This window comes from Lynx rufus, unplaced genomic scaffold, assembly GCF_022079265.1.
Source record: "Lynx rufus isolate CCGP_SWC_20201006 ecotype Redwood Valley unplaced genomic scaffold, mLynRuf1.p SCAF_6, whole genome shotgun sequence".
Lineage (NCBI taxonomy): Eukaryota > Metazoa > Chordata > Mammalia > Carnivora > Felidae > Lynx > Lynx rufus.
Window position 1 is genome coordinate 91,151,623 of NW_025814878.1, and position 17,244 is coordinate 91,168,866.

The window sequence follows — 17,244 nt, forward strand, 5'->3', positions numbered from 1 at the left end:
ATTCTTTTGCATGTAGCTGTCCAGTTTCATTGTATAGTGTTCTATTAGTTTTAGGTGTAAAATATGGTTCGTTGAAGAGACTTTTTTTCCCATTGCATGTTCTTGCTTTGTTATAGATTAATTGACCATATAGGTGTGGGTTTCATTCTGGTTTAAGTCTCTGTATTCTGTTCCATTGATCTGTGTGTCTATTTTTGTGCCAGTATGCCAGTTCCATACTGTTTTGATTACTACAGCTTTCTAGTACATCTTGAAATCTGGGATTGTGATACTTCCTGTTTTGTTCTTCTTTTTTAAGATTGCTTTGCCTATTTGGGATCTTTTGTGGCTCCATACAAATTGTAGGATTATTTTTTCTAGTTCTGTTAAAAAAAATTAAAAAGAAAGTTGGTATTTTGATAGGGATTGCACTATATCTGTAGATTGCTTTGTGTAGTATGGACATTGTAACAATATTTGTTCTCCCAGTCCATCAGCATGGAATATCTTCCCATTTGTTTATGTCACCTTTGATTCCTTTCATCAATACTTTTCAGAGTACAGGTATTTCACCTCCTTAGATAAGTTTATTCCTAGGTATTTTAATATTTTGGGTACAATTGTAAATGAGATTGTTTCCTTAATTTCTCTTTCTGCCACTTTATTAGTGTATAGAAATGCAATGGATTTCTTTATATTGATTGGGTATTCTGAGATTTTACTGAATTTACTACTTCTAGTAGTTTTTTGGTGGAGTCTTTAGAGTTTTCTATATATAGTATCATGTCATCTGCAAATAGTGAGAGTTTTACTTCTGCCTGACCAATTTGGATGCCTATTATTTCTTTTTGTTGTCTGATGTCTGTCACTAGGACTTCCAGTACTATGTTGAATAAAAATGGTGAGAATGGGGGGAAAAAAGAATAGTTATGGAGGTTTCTCAAAAAATTGCCCTATGACCCAGCAACTCAATACTAGGCATTTACCCAAAGGATACAAAAATGCAGATTTGAAGGGGCACATGCACCCCAATCTTTATAGCAGTGTTATCAACAATAGCCAAATTATGGAGAGAGCCAAATGTCCATCAACTGATGAATGGATAAAGAAGATGTGGTTTATATATACAATGGAATACTACTTGAAAATGAGAAAGAATAAAATTTATTACTGGGTTTTTATTTGTGGTTACCATTATTTTTATATATAACATCTTATACATATAACAGTCTATATTAAGTTGACAGTTGCTTAAGTTTGAGCCTGTTCTAAAAGCACTAAAATTGTACTCCTATCCCACCCTCCTAAGGTTTTCAGTATATAACAGCATAGTGTACATCTTTTTATTTTGTAAATCTTTTGATTTTTATAGATATACTTAATTTCACTGCTTTTGCACTTCCTACTTTTCTTACTCCTGCTCATGGTGTTTTCTTTCTATGCAAAGAATCCCCTGTAACATTTCCTATAGGGCTGGTTCAGTGGTGATGAGTTCCTTTAACTTTTGTCTGGGTAACTCTATCTCTCTTTCTGAAGACATAGCCTTGCTGTATAGAGTACCCTTGGTTGCAGGGTTGTTGTTTTTTTTCTTTCAGCACTCTGAATGAATCATGCCACTCCTTTCCAGCCTGTAATATTTCTGCCAAAAAATCAGCTGGTAACCTTAGGGGGTTCCCTTGTACAGAATTGTTATTCCTTTCTGTTGCTGCTTTTAAAATTATCTCTTTGTCACTACTTTTTGCTAATTTAATTACTATGTGCCTTGGGGTAGACCTCCTTGGGTTGATTTTGTTGGGAGGACTCTGTGCCTCCTAGATCTGGATATGTTTCCTTCCCCAGAGTCAAGAAGTTTTCAGCTATTATTTCTTCAAATAAATTTTCTGCCCCCTTTGGTCTCTCTTTGCCTTCTGGGATCCCTATAATGTGAATGTTACTATACCTGGTAGTGTCACTGGTTCCCTATGTCTATTTTCTTTTTCTTTTTCTTTTTTTTTAAGATTTTTTAAGTAGGCTCCATGCACAACATGGAGCCCAGAGTAGGACTCAAACTCAAAACCCTGAGATCAATACCTGAGCTGAGATCTGAGTTGGATGTTAACCAACTGAGCCACCCAGGTGCCCCTCATTTTTTATTGTGATTTTTTTCTTTCTGCTGTTCAGCTTGATTGCTTTCCATTACTCTGTCCTCCAGGTGTTACAACCCCACTGCTGTCACTGAGCTATGTTTGCCTTCAGTTCAGCTGTCTACAGTTTGCCTCTTGTGGGTAGGGTTTGGTCCACATGTTGTTAATGGGCCAGTCTAGGGCCACCTTAGTCTTAAGTTGGGTCAGACTAGATGTTTTCTAGAGCTGCTGTCACACCAAAATGCAAGGCCCTTTCCTGTGTTGTCCCTAAGAGGCTTTCATCGGTGGGTGGGGCTTGTAGTCAGACCAGCTGTCTGCACCCAGCCCTGCTGTGTGTGCTTATATTCTCCTCTCATCTCCTCTGTAAAGGGACAGGAGTCACTTTAGAGTGGGGCTAGCCTTTGTTGGTGCTGCTTACACAATGTCATGCTTCTGGCACTGCTTTGGATGGACTTCAATTTAGGACAGGTTGGAGAGGGGTGGATCACAGAAAAGCATAGGTGTGGGGCATGCTGTTAGCAAGCTAAAAGGAGAGTCTTCACACTACACTGGTTCCCACAGATGTCAGTGTATCTGGGGCGGGGGGGCAGGGAAGAGAAATGGCACCCACCAGATCTTTTGTTCTTGTAGAAATCTCCTAAAGATCCCTACCCCTTCAGCACACATTCTGAGATTAGTAAAATAAATCTTCCTATTTACCTCAGGCATTTTTCAAACTGCTGCTTCTATGCTACATCTCAGTGGGGCTGTTGTACTGTGTCTTTAAGGGAGGAACTCAGTTTCCTATATCACCCTCTGGCTCTCCCACAGCCAAGCTGCTGTTTTTTAAAGTTCCAAGTGTTAAGCCCCACTGACTGCAAAAACTTGCAAAATTAAGCCCCTCTGGTTTTCAAAGCCAAATATTTTGGGGATTTGTCTTCCCAGTGCAGGCCCCCATGCCTGGGGTTCCCAGCGTGAGGTCTGCTCCTCTCCTTTCTCCCAGTTTGCAGTAACCCTCCCTCCTGTGGACAATCTCATAAGTCAGCTTGGTTCCTGATTGCATCTCTGCCCCTCTTCCTATCTTCAATATGACCTCTTCTCTATGTTAATCTTAGTCTGTTCTGCCAGTCTTTAAGCCATTTTCTTTCTTTTTTAAAAATTTTGTAGGTTTATTTACTTGAAAGACAGAGAGAGAGAGAATGAGCATGGGAGAGACAGAGAATCCCAAGCAGGCTCAGTGCTGTCAGCACAGAGCCCAATGCGGGCCTCAAACTCAAAAACCATGAGATCATGTCCTGAGCCAAAATTAAGAGCCAGACACTTAACCAACTGAGCTACCCAGGTGCCCTTGAACCTTTGGGTCATTTTCTGAGTTATTTACACTAAGATGGTTGTTCTCTATGTGTTTCCATGGCACAAGGTGAGTTTAGCTGACAGTCTTACTACATGAATAAAACCATCATATCTCTTATTATATAATTTGTTACACAAATTCATTCCATAATTCTTAATACATAATTTATTACAGAAATTAATAGTATGCTACTATCTGTGTTATAATCCACATCCTTAAGGAGGTCTTCCAGAATGAATGTCCATTTCACCATCATCATTCTCTTTCCTCTAATGCTGGCCTTGTCTGAACTGTAGAATTTTGTGTATTGATACTTGCCTTGTTAGAAATAAAACAGATATTTCCAAGCTTTATTTTGTTTTTATTTTATAAGGAATAACCAAGATAACTAATTTTATAGAATCACATAGGTATACAGAAAACTCAGGTCTTGGGTAAATATGAAAAATATTTCAAGATTTCCAGATTTCCAGTTTCTTCCTACTAAATTCCACTTCTTATTTATTTATTTTTTTTAGATAGAGTGAACAAACTGGGGAGAGGCAGTGGCAGTGGGAGAGGGAGAGAAAATCTTAAGCAGGTTCCACACTCAGTATGGAACCCAAGGTGGGGCTTGATCCCACAACCCTGAGATCACGACCTGAGTCAAAATCAAGAGCCAGATGCTCAACCTACTGAGCCACCCAGGTGCCCCGTCTACTTCTTATTATTATTTTTTTTTCAACGTTTTTTATTTATTTTTGGGACAGAGAGAGACAGAGCATGAACGGGGGAGGGGCAGAGAGAGAGGGAGACACAGAATCGGAAACAGGCTCCAGGCTCCGAGCCATCAGCCCAGAGCCCGACGCGGGGCTCGAACTCACGGACCGCGAGATCGTGACCTGGCTGAAGTCGGACGCGTAACCGACTGCGCCACCCAGGCGCCCCTACTTCTTATTATTCACAATAATTTAAAAGCTGATAGTGTTATTGCTGTCGTGCTGAGAGAATACATTTGAAATACCAAAAATAAAGGGTACTTTTCTGTTTCTACAGCTGCCCAAAGTCTCCCAGCACCCCTTGCCTCAGGATCTCACAATGCTTTACAAAAGTAAAATTCATTAAGGCTTCCCTTGTAAAGTGGGCAGCATTATTATTCTCATTTCTCACACTGACAAGACAAAATAGAGAGATGTCTTTCAGTTTCCTGCCCAAAGTCAAATCTAGTGGCAAAACTAGAAACAACTCAGTTATCGGCCATCAACTATTATCAAGCAGCTGTGCACTTTCAAGTAAAGCTGAAGTAACTTACCTATAACTAGAGTAAATTGCATTTCAGAATAGAAATAAGAACGTGGGCTACTGCTAGCTCTTACACATTACCTGTATCTTCTCCACTGAGCACCAACTGACCTTCCCCAGAAGGATGCAATCTGATTACTACCTAAATAGACTGATATAACACATTCCAGATCACATCAGCCCTACAAATGGTGACTAAAAGAGTCAAACCCATAAATAAACCATGCCTACCCTGGAGACACAGGTGAGATGAGGAAGGAGAGGACTTTTAAAGAATGAACACTAGAAAGAGAAAGTAAAAGAACTAAAATAAAGTTATAAATATATGTATGTGAATAGAACATATAAATGTATGACATGATATATAAACATGATACATATTATATACAATAAATGTGAAATGTGTAACATGTATTTTATATACATATTGTATATAACATATATATTATATATTTACATGTTTTATATATTATATACTGTTATATATAATATGTCCATGTTATATTTATATAAATAAATATTTTATGTTTGTATGTATATATGTATGTATGTATATATATACACATACATACATATATATGTATACATATACATACATATATATGTATATATACATACATATATATGTATACATATGTATATATGTATATGTATGTGTGTGTGTGTGTGTGTGTATATATATATATATATATATATATATATGAGATACAAGACACAAAATATGATGGCTGTGTATCAGCCCATTGAAAATCTAGCATGGAATTCAATAATGCACCTCATGATATTTAATATGGAAAAGATTTAATGCCTTGGTAGTGGACTGACTTTCTATTAGAAAAACTATATATATTTTTAAAGATGATTTTAATTATGTACTTATGAAATCTGTGCTTTAATTTATATTTCTATAATAAAAGAAATGTCATGTTAAAAACATACATTTTCAGGTAATAAAGAAGTACATTTTGGAGAGAAAAATTAATTTCTTCAAATTAAGCAAACATCTTCTTACAATAAGAAATCTAAGGGGAGCCTGGGTGGCTCAGTCGGTTAAGTGACCGACTTCACCTCAGGTCATGATCTCATGGTTCATGAGTTCGAGCCCCGTTTCAGACTCTGTGCTGACAGCTCAGAGCTTGGAGACTGCTTCAGATTCTGTGTCTCCCTCTCTCGCTCTCTCTGCTCCTCTGCTGTTCACACTCTATCTCCTTCTCTCTCTCCCTCTCTCTCTTTCTCTTTCTCTCTCTCTCTCAAAAGTAAACATTAAAAAAAATTTTTAAGAAATCTAAGATGATAAAATATGCTTAAGAAGCAATAGTCTGTACATAAAATTGATGTACTATGATAGATACAATATTACTAAACCATATATGCCATAGTTGAAAAAAAACATGGTTTAGAATTTTAGTTACTTAGCCACAAGTTTTTTATACTAGAGAATTAAGTAGGAAGATAAATAATGACAAATTATTATAGGGACCAATAGAGATTTGACAAATAAAGTTTAAGTAAAATTGTCATATATAGATATACATATATATATATATATATATATATATATATATATGGTCTTTACAAAATAGTTTCATGGACTGATAGGTTTTGAATAAAAAGAATATCTAACTTCTTGAATATATACATTTATACCATTTATTAGTAACAATAAAATTGTCTTCATTACTATGTGTAGAATGACCTTAGCCATCTAAAGTTCTTCTGAATAATGTCCTACAAAAGGATGCTAGAAAATAAGTGGTTGAGTTTCGAAATTTTCTAGTCTTGTCATATTTGAACTTAATTCTTCTCATGAGTTTATTTTCTAAAGTGGTGTTAGTGCAACATGCATCTTTTTTTTTTAATATTTATTTCTGAGAGAGAGAAAGCACAACAGGAGCGGGGGGTGCAGAGAGAGAAGGAGACAGAGGATTCAAAGACAGCTCAGTGCTGACAGCAGGGAGCCTGATGCAGGGCTCAAACTCACAAACCATGAGATCATGACCTGAGCTGAAGTCAGATGTTTAATCGACTGAGTCACCCAGTCTGCATCGATGCAGAAAAAGCATTTGACAAAATTCAGCATCCTTTCTTGATAAAACCCTCGAGAAAATTGGGATAAAAGGTACATACTTAAACTTCATAAAAACCATTTATGAAAAGCCCACAGCTAATATCATCCTCAATGAGGGAAAACTGAGAGCTTTCCCCCTGAGATCAGGAACACGACAGGGATGTCCACTCTCACCGCTGTTGTTTAACATAGTGTTGGAAGTTCTAGCATCAGCCATCAGACAACAAAAGGAAATCAAAGGCATCAAAATTAGCAAAGATGAAGTCAAGCTTTCACTTTTTACAGATGACATGATAGTATACATGGAAAACCAGACAGTCTCCACCAAAAGTCTGCTAGAATTTATACGTGAATTTAGCAAGTCGCAGGATACAAAATTTATATACAGAAATCAGGTGCATTTTTATACACCAATAATGAAGCAACAGAAAGACAAATAATGAAATAGGTCCCATTCACAGTTGCACCAAGAATCATAAAATACCTAGGAATAAACCTAACCAAAGATATAAAAGATCTATATGTTGAAAACTATAGAAAGCTTATGAAGGAAATTGAAGATACAAAGAAATGGAAAAACATTCCGTGCTCATGGATTGGAAGAAAGAAGATTGTTAAAATGTCAATACTACCCAAAGCTATCTACGCATTCAATGCAATCCCAATCAAAATTGCACCCGTATTCTTCTCGAAGCTAGAACAAGCAATCCTAAAATTTGTGTGGAACCACAAAAGACCCCAAATAGCCAGAGTAACATTAAAAAAAAAACCAAAGCAGGAGGCATCGCAATCCCAGACTTTGGCTTCTACTACAAAGCTGTAATCAAGATAGCATGGTATTGGCACAAAAACAGGCACATAGACCAATGGAATATAATAGAGACTTCAGAATTTGACCCACAAATATATGGCCAACTAATCTTTGACAAAGCAAGAAAGAATATCCAATGGAAAAAAGACAGCCTCTTTAACAAATGTTGCTGGGAGAACTGGACAGCAACATGCAGAAGAATGAAACTAGACCACTTTCTTACACCATTCACAAAAATAAACTCAAAATGGATAAAGGACCTGAATGTGAGACAGGAAACCATCAAAACCCTAAAGGAGAAAGCAGGAAAAAACCTCTCTGACCTCAGCCACAGCAATTTCTTACTTGACACATCTCCAAAGGCAAGGGAAATTAAAAGCAAAAATGAACTATTGGGACCTCATGAAGATAAATAGCTTCTGCACTGCAAAGGAGACAATCAACAAAACTAAAAGGCAACCTTTGGAATGGGAGAAGATATTTGCAAATGACATATCGGATGAAGGGTAAGTATCCAAAATCTGTAAAGAACTTACCTAAGTCACATCCAAAAAACAAATAACTCAGTGAAGAAATGGGCAGCAAACATGAATAGACACTTTTGTAAAGAAGACATCCAGATGGCCAACAGGCACATGAAAAGATGCTCAACATCACTCCTCATCAGGGAAATACAAATCAAAACCACACTGAGACACCACCTCATGAATGTCAGAGTGGCTATAGATGCTGGAGAGGATATGGAGAAACAGAAACCCTCTTGCACTCTTGGTGGGAATGCAAACTGGTGCAGCCACTCTGGAAAACAGTGTGGAGGTTCCTCAAAAAATTAAAAATAGATCTACCCTATGGCCCAGAAATAACACTGCTAGAAATCTACCCAAGGGATAAAGGAGTGCTGATGCATAGGGGCACCTGTACCCTAATGTTTATAGCAGCACTTTCAGCAATAGCCAAATTATGGGAAGAGCCTAAATGTCCATCAACTGATGAATGGATAAAGAAGATGTGGTTTATATATACAATGGAATACTACTTGGCAATGAGAAAGAATGAAATCTGGCCATGTGTAGCAATGTGGATGGAACTGGAGAGTATTATGCTAAGTGAAATGAGTCAGGCAGAGAAAGACAGATACCATATGTTTTCACTCATATGTGGATCCTGAGAAACTCAACAGAAGACCAGAGGTAGGGGAAGGGGGTAAAAAAAGTTACAGAGAGGAGAGGAGGAAAACCATAAGAGACCCTTAAATACTGAGAACAAACTGAGGGTTGATGGGAGGTGGGAAAGAGGGGAAAGTGGGTGATGGGCATTGAGGAAGGCACCTGTTGGGATGAGCACTGGGTGTTGTGTGGAAACCAATTTGACAATAAATTATATATTTAAAAAAATAAAAAAATATTGATTGATTGATTTTGATGGGGGGGGGGCGGGGGAGAGAAAGGAGAGCATCCCAAGCAGGCTCTGAGCTGTCAGCACAGAGCCCAACACAGGGCTCAATCTCCCAAACTGTGAGATCATGACCTGATCTGAGATCAAGAGTCAGACTCTTAACTGACTGAGCCACCCAGGTGTCCTGAGTGCAACATGCATCTTAATTAACACTGTACCTGGCATTTCATCATGGTCAATCAGTGTTCATTGAAGGGATAAACTCTTCCTAAACATAGTTGGAACTTTTTACGTCTCATGTCCCACTCTCAGCCCAATAAATGAGAACACAGGGGCCTGGGAGGATACTGTCTGTTAACTCCTCTCAGACAACAGTGAGGCCCAACCATCTGTAAGTAAGCTGCCCAGCTGATACTGGCACTTGGTAAACCTGGGTTTAGTAATCATTCCTTTTCTACCCACCTACTCCACAAAGCTACTCAAAGAATATAGGGACACACAGCCTTCAGTTTGCAATTCATTTCGTACCACATTGCTCTTTGCAGATTCTTTCTCACAGTATAGAAGGCAGATGAGCAGGTCAGCAGGAAAATTTCCCCTGTCATCATAGCTTTCATAATTATGTCAGTGACTTAACTGTGCAAATCTGTTTGGACACAAATGTAAACTATTCCTAAACTCTAGTGTATCATAGATCATATATTTTAGTCAAGGTTTCCCAGAAGTAGATCCCCAAAGGATTTGAAGGTAGGCAGTTTATATTGGAGATGATCGCGAGAAATACCAGTAGGAGAGTGAGACAGGAAAGGGAAAGATGCCACTAGAAGATGTGTTGATAAGCTAGTTACTACTGGAGGCGATTAGGACTTAGTCCTGCTAAAGACCTCTAAAATATGGCTAAGAATAGGCTACACAGGCTACAGAGTTGTCCCCTACTCAGGAAGGAAGTTAGGAAAGCTATCTTCCAACTCATGTCCATCATTGGCTGAGATGATTCTTGGGATGTTCATTCTGCTGGCACATTCAGCCTGCTTTATAAGTGTCCAAGCTTCCTCCGAGGCCAGAGAAGTGCCTTGAGAGAGTCACAGGTGCTTGTTGCAAGACTATCTAACACAAGGTCTTACACAGCATTGCAATTTGAATCTATCCGGTTATTTACAAAACCCAGGTCCATCCTTTTCTGTGATGGATATCTTCCATTCCCTTTATGTCTATTAATATTTACTTTATATATTTAGGTGTTCCTATATTGGGTATCCAAAATATATAAAGAACATATAAAAACTCAATACCCAAAAACCAAATATTCCAATTAAAAAGTGGACAGAAGACATGAATAGACATTTCTCCAAAGAAGACATCCAGATGGCCAACAGACACATGAAAAGATGTTTATCATCACTCATCACAAATCAAAACCACAATGAGATATCACCTCACATATGTCAGAATGGCTAAAATCAACAACACAAGAAACAACACTTGTTGGTGAGGATGTAGAGACAAAGAAACCCTCTTGCACTGGTGGGAATGCAAACTGGTGCACCCACTGTGGAAAACAGTATGGAGGTTCCTCAAAAAGTTACAAATAGAACTACCCTACAATCTAGGAATGACACTACAAATACAAAAACACTAATCCAAAGGAACATATATACCCCAATGTTTATAGCAGCATTATTTACAATAGCCAAGATATGGAAGCAGCTCAAGTTCCCATCAATAGATGAATGGGTAAAGATATGAAATATATATACAATAATATTATTTAGCCATTAAAAATAAAATCTTGCCATATGCAACAACATGGTTGGAACTAGAGAGTATAATGCTAAGCAAATTAAGTCATATGATACTTAGAAATGAAACAAATGAGCAAAGGAAAAAAGGCAAACCAAGGAACAGACTCTTAACTAGAGACGACAAGCTAATGGTTACCAGAGGGGAGGTGGATGGGCGGATGGGTTAAATAGATGATGGCGATTAAAAAGTACACTTGTCTTGATGAGCACCAGATGATAAATGGAATTGCTGAATCACTATATTATACATCTGAAACTAATATAACACTAAATGTTACTATACTGGAGTTAAAAACTTAAAAATTGGAACTGCCATACAATTTAGCAATTGCACTTCTGAATATTTATCAGTGGTAAATGAAATGCTAATTTGAGAAGACACATACACCCTTATGTTTAGTGCAGCATTGTTTGCAATAGCCAAGATATGGAAACAACCTAATTGTCCATTGACAGTGAATGGAGAAAGAGGATGTGCTATATGTACACAATGGAATATTACTCAGCCCCAAAAAAGGAATGAGATCTTGCCATTTGTAATAACATGAATGGACTCAGAGAATATAATGCTAAGTTAAATAAATCAAAGAAAAACAAATACATGATTTTATTCACATGTGTAATCTAATAAACAAAACAAACAGTCTCATAAATACAGAGAAGAAACTGATGGTTGGCAAGAGGTGGACGGTATAGGGAATATAGTAATATTGTAATAACTTTATATGATAACTAGTCATATGGTTGTGATCATTTTATAATAATGTTGTAAACCTGAAACTAATAAATATTGTATTTATTAGGTTGGTAGGTGGCAATTTTTTTTTTTTTAGTTTTTAATGTTTATTTTTGAGGGCAACAGAGACAGTATGTGAGCAGGGGAGGGACAGAGAGAGGGAGACACAGAATCTGAAGCAGGCTCCAGGCTCCGAGCTGTCAACACAGAGCCCAAGGCGGGGCTCAAACTCACGAGCTGTGAGATAGTGATCTGAGCCAAAGTTGGTCCCCCAACTGACTAAGCCACCCAGGTGCCCCAATAGTTGGCAATTTTAATAAAAACAAAGAGAACTTATATACAAGGCGTGTCTTAGGCAGCAGCAAGACAAATGGATCTTTGCACCTACCCACCGAAACTTAAAAGTTTATAAAGAGCCCTTAACTGGGTTTAGTCATGTATAACATGCAGGTGTTCTCAACGCCACATTATTATCTCGAGGCTATGTCCTTGAAACAGCCTCTGGGAGGGGAAAAGGCAAGTGGGACTCAGCTTCCAAGAACAGGGGAGAACATGGGGAGCTTATGAGTGCCTGGGTCCAGCTTACAGGTCAACTTTTTGATGATGTTCTCCCAAAAAACGTGGATTCATTTTTTGCTGTGAGAATTCAGTACGATGATGTATGTAAAGGAATTCACACATAATCTGGAACATGGTTAAGTGCCTATTCAGTCATTCAAAAAATACATATTAAAAATCTTCCATGTACTTATACAGCTCAATACACCAAAAACACAAATAATCCAATTTATAAATGGTCAGAAAACATAAACAGACATTTCTCCAAAGAAGACATATAGATTGTTAACAAACACATGAAAAGATGTTCAACATCACTCATCAGGGAAATGCAAATCAAAACCACATGAGATATCACCTCACACCCATCAAAGTGGCCAAAAGAGTATGGAATTTCCTCCAAGGTTAAAAATAGAACTACCATATAATCCAGTAATTCCATTACTGGGCATTTACCCAAAGAAAGTGAAAACACTAAATGAAAAAGCTATATGCACCCTTATGTTTATTGCAGCATTATTTACAATAGCCAAATTATGGAAGCAGCCCAAGTGTCCATTGATAGATGAATGGATAAAGAAGAGGTGGTAAATATATACAATGGAATATTACTCAGCCATAAAAAAGAATGAAATCTTGCCATTTGCAATAACATGGATGGATCTAGAGAATGTAGTGCTAAATGAAATAAGACGAATATCATATGATTTCACTCATATGTGCAACTTAATAAACAAGACAAACAAAGGGTGGGGGAAAGAGAGACAAACCAAGAAACAGACTCTAAACTATAGAGAAAAGATTGTTACCAGAATGGAGATGGCTGGGTGGATGAATGGATGAAATAGGTGAAGAGGTTAAGAGTACACTTATCTTGATGAATACTGAGTAATACATAAAATTGTTGAATCACTATATTTTACTAGTGTGAAACTAACACTGTATGTGAACTGTACTGGAATTAAATTTTTTTTAAACTTTCATGTACTAAGTACCAAACTAGATGCTGGGTTTACAGCAGTGAACATTCCCTATTCTTAGATCCTAAAAATGAAAAAATTATATATATCAGGTGGTAGTAGGTGTTAAATAAACGATGAAGATATTCTAGATAGGGAATGATGGTAGAGCAGAGATATTTTACAGGGTGGTCAGGCCATTTTGATAAATTTGAGCAGATAACTGATCTGAAGGAATAAACTATGGGATATCTGAGGAAAGCCTATTTGAGGCAGAGAGAAGAGCAAATGCAAAGAGGGGACGTGCTTATTATAGTCCAGAAATACTGAAGAAACCTTGCAACCACAGCAAACTGAGCAAAGAGGGGAGTACAGAGATGAGACCAGAGAGGTGACAGAGACCTAGACCTGATAGACTACTGTAGGGACTTCCAATTTGACTCTGTGCAAGTCAAGCAGCCATCTATGGGTTCTGAGCAGACAGACATGATCAGACGGCATTGCTGTGGCTGTTCTGTTCAGAATAGACTGAAGAAGGGAAGAGCAGAAACTGGGATACCAGCTGAAAGGCTATTGCAATGATCTACATAAGAAATGATGGTACTAGGGCAGTAGCCATGGAGATGGTGAGAAGTGACAAGATTCTGGATATATTTTGAAGCCGTTGAGATTGTTAGTTCGGATACAGAATATGAGAAAAAGAAGCATAAGAATGAGTCTAAGTCATTTAGCCTGAGTGACTAGAAGGAGGCAGTTGCCATAACTAGCTGGGGACTGTTGAAGTAAAGCAGATTTGGAGGGTAGTGGTTACAATTGAGAGCTCAGTTTTAGGCAAACATAAGATGTGAGAGGTGTTAAGAGAGCTGAAGTGAGTAGTATAAGTTGAGTCCCACAAGAATATATAGTTTATATATGATAGAGCTTTGGAACTAGATGATACAACCACTTTAATGATACAGATAGTCCATTAATAAGAGCACCCAGTGTCATGCAATAAATAAACATATGCCTTACAGGAAGTTTCCAGAGTAGAATGATGTTCTTGGTCCCTTTTGTGAAAGAAAGAATCTAATTCAACTTGTAAATGCAACAGAAAATGGAGCCACATAAAACATTTGTTGAAATTTGGCCAGAGCATTAATTTTAAATTGTGGTGGCCTGAGGACTTTAATTACTTCAATTGATAGGATATTGGTTTCCAGATCACTGGAACTGAGTTTATGTATCTTAAAAACACCAGGGTTGTGTTAGGGAAGGCAACTTTTCTGGGTTAGACTTTTGACAAAATTTCTTTACATAAGTATTCTGAAAGTTTAATAATAATGCCTCTAGAAATTTACTGGCTAGACTTAAGGAAAGCAAACATAACATGCTGTTTTACAATGATTTTACAAGAACTTGAAATATTATCTTATAGCTCAGAGACAAGCAAGCTTTTTCATTAAAGGCCAAATAGTAATTTTTTTTCCAGTTTTATTGACAAGTAATAGACATACATCACTGTATATGTTTAAGGTGTACAAGATGATACTTTAATTTACATATATTGTGAAGCGGTTACTACAATAGGTTTAATTAACATCCATCATGTAGATACTTTTTTTCTTGTTTTTTAAAATTGGGTCTTTGTGATGAGAACTCTTAGGATCTACTTTCTTAACAACCATCCTGTATATCACACAGCAGTATTACCTATACCTAATGTTATATATTACATTCCTAATACTGTACTTGTAACTGGAAGTTTGTACATTTTGACTACTTTCCTCCAGTTCCCCCTCCCTACACTCCGTGCCTCTGGTAACCACAAATACTATCTCTTTTTCTATGAGTTTGGGGGAGTGTTTTTCAAAGAGTAAATATTTTAAGCCTTGCAGATCAAATGGTCTCTGTTTACACTACTCAACCCTGCAGTTCTAGTGTAAGCAGCCATACACAATATGCAAATGAAGGAGCATGGTTGTGTTCCAATAAAACTTTATTTATAAAAATATGCAGTAAGAATTTGGCCAGGTGGCCATAGACTGCTTCTCCCCATCCCCACACCCTGCAAAAGCTTGGAAAAACAGCTATATAAATTTTGCTCAGCTTCCCGCTCATAAACAAATAAAAATATATTGTCTTTTCTCAAGCTGTCATTAAATGTTTAACAAATTTAGAAATAAGTTATACCAGTTAAATATTTTTGCAACAATTCAGACAATACTTCATAAGACCTTGGAACTGGGTAGGAACAGTAGAGGTGACAGAAAATGGTCACATTCTGAATATATTTGATGATAGAAGCAACAGGATGTGCAGAATGATTGGATGTAGAATGTGAGAGGAAGAAAGGAGTTGAATATGGCTTCATGGATTTTGGTTCACCCAATATGGCAGCTATTATTATTATGTTTATATAATTATAGTCTATATCTTACTTCCTTAACCTGGCTTCTGTAAGCACAAAATTAAAAATGTGTTCTATGTATATGAGATACTTGCCATCTTACTGAAAAAAGAATATTCCAAGAAAATTGTATTTTAGGAATCTTATTATTTATCAAGGATATACTTCATAAGGATCATGCAATAGCCACATAATCATTATCCCAAAGCCAGCTTCCAGTTCAGATTTTCTTTATTTATCCTATAGAGGCTCACTGGCTGTCAGAGATACAGCTCTGATGAGAATCTTTGCCACAGTATGAGTTCCCTGTGTACAACCACTTCCTGTGAGTTCATCAACAGTCCACAGCACTAGTACATTCACTCGGCAAAGTGACTCATAATCATTTGCATTTTGCTTTGACATACTGATCATTAACATAAGCCTACTCTTGCATGACTTTCCTAAGGACATATGAAGATGTTCATGGATAATTGAGCTGTAAATTTCATAAAGAATTTAAATTATTAAAAGTTAAACTTTGGGGTCTTGTGCTTCTTGGTTTAACTATGAAAAACAACTGGACAAGTGAGCCCCTTTAAAGAGCTCCATTTCAGTCTACTGGAGAAGGGGGCCCAAAGAGTCAGATAGGGAGTTATTTACTGTGGTGTAACTTGCAGTAAGGCATCCTCAAGGTCTTGGGAAACTTTGAAAATGCAACTGAATAGGAGTCATTCATTCATTTACTTATTCATTCAGCAAGTATTCCTTTAGGACCTACCAACTGCAGGAAATATTCTAAATGCTGTGCACATGGAAATAAACAAGGTGGACTAAATTCCTGCCATTAAAAAACTCATATCCATGAATATCTTAGGTGAGGGTAACCAGACAATAAGCATGTAATCAAATAATTTGAGATATAGATAAGTGCTATGAAGAGCATAACATAGAGCAGTGGGAGAGAGAATGCCCTAAGAACAAGGGCATTGTACATAAGTCATTTTTTGGGAAATGATACTTGAGATGAGTCCTAAATGATGCTAGTTGCAGGAAGATTGAGTGGAAGAGTATGGCAGGCAAAAGAAGAGCAAATTCAAAATTCTGACTGTGGAATTGATCTTCACGTATGTGAGGACATTAAGCATCCTTTTAACCCTCAGGCATTTGGTGATTCAAAAGAACCAGTCAAAAGAGAGGTTGGGTATATTTTTTGGCTATCTCATGATACAGAAATTTGAGCTCAAAGCTAAAGTGACTACTTTCCCAGTTTTCCTGGGACTAAGGGGTTTCCCAGGATGCAAGCAAGACATCTAATAATAAAACTGGGAAAGTCCCAGACAATTGTCCCAGACTAGAAGCTAGTCAACCTTTCAAGGCCCAGCAAGATAAAAGGGCCCTATTAAACACCCTGTACTTTCGGGGCGCCTGGGTGGCGCAGTCGGTTAAGCGTCCGACTTCAGCCAGGTCACGATCTCACGGTCCGTGAGTTCGAGCCCCGCGTCAGGCTCTGGGCTGATGGCTCAGAGCCTGGAGCCTGTTTCCGATTCTGTGTCTCCCTCTCTCTGCTCCTCCCCCGTTGATGCTCTGTCTCTCTCTGTCCCAAAAATAAATAAACGTTGAAAAAAAAATTAAAAAAAAAAAAAAACAACACCCCGTACTTTCATTTTGAAAGACTCCTTAAAAGCTATACCTTTGAGTAAAATAAGCCAGGATAAGGCCATTCCTCACAAAGCCTAAAACCTAGCCTTTTCTTTCACCCTAGTTTCTCTTATGTGCTACTACATATTTTTTCAAATTGATTGAGGCATAATTGACAAATAAAAGTGTG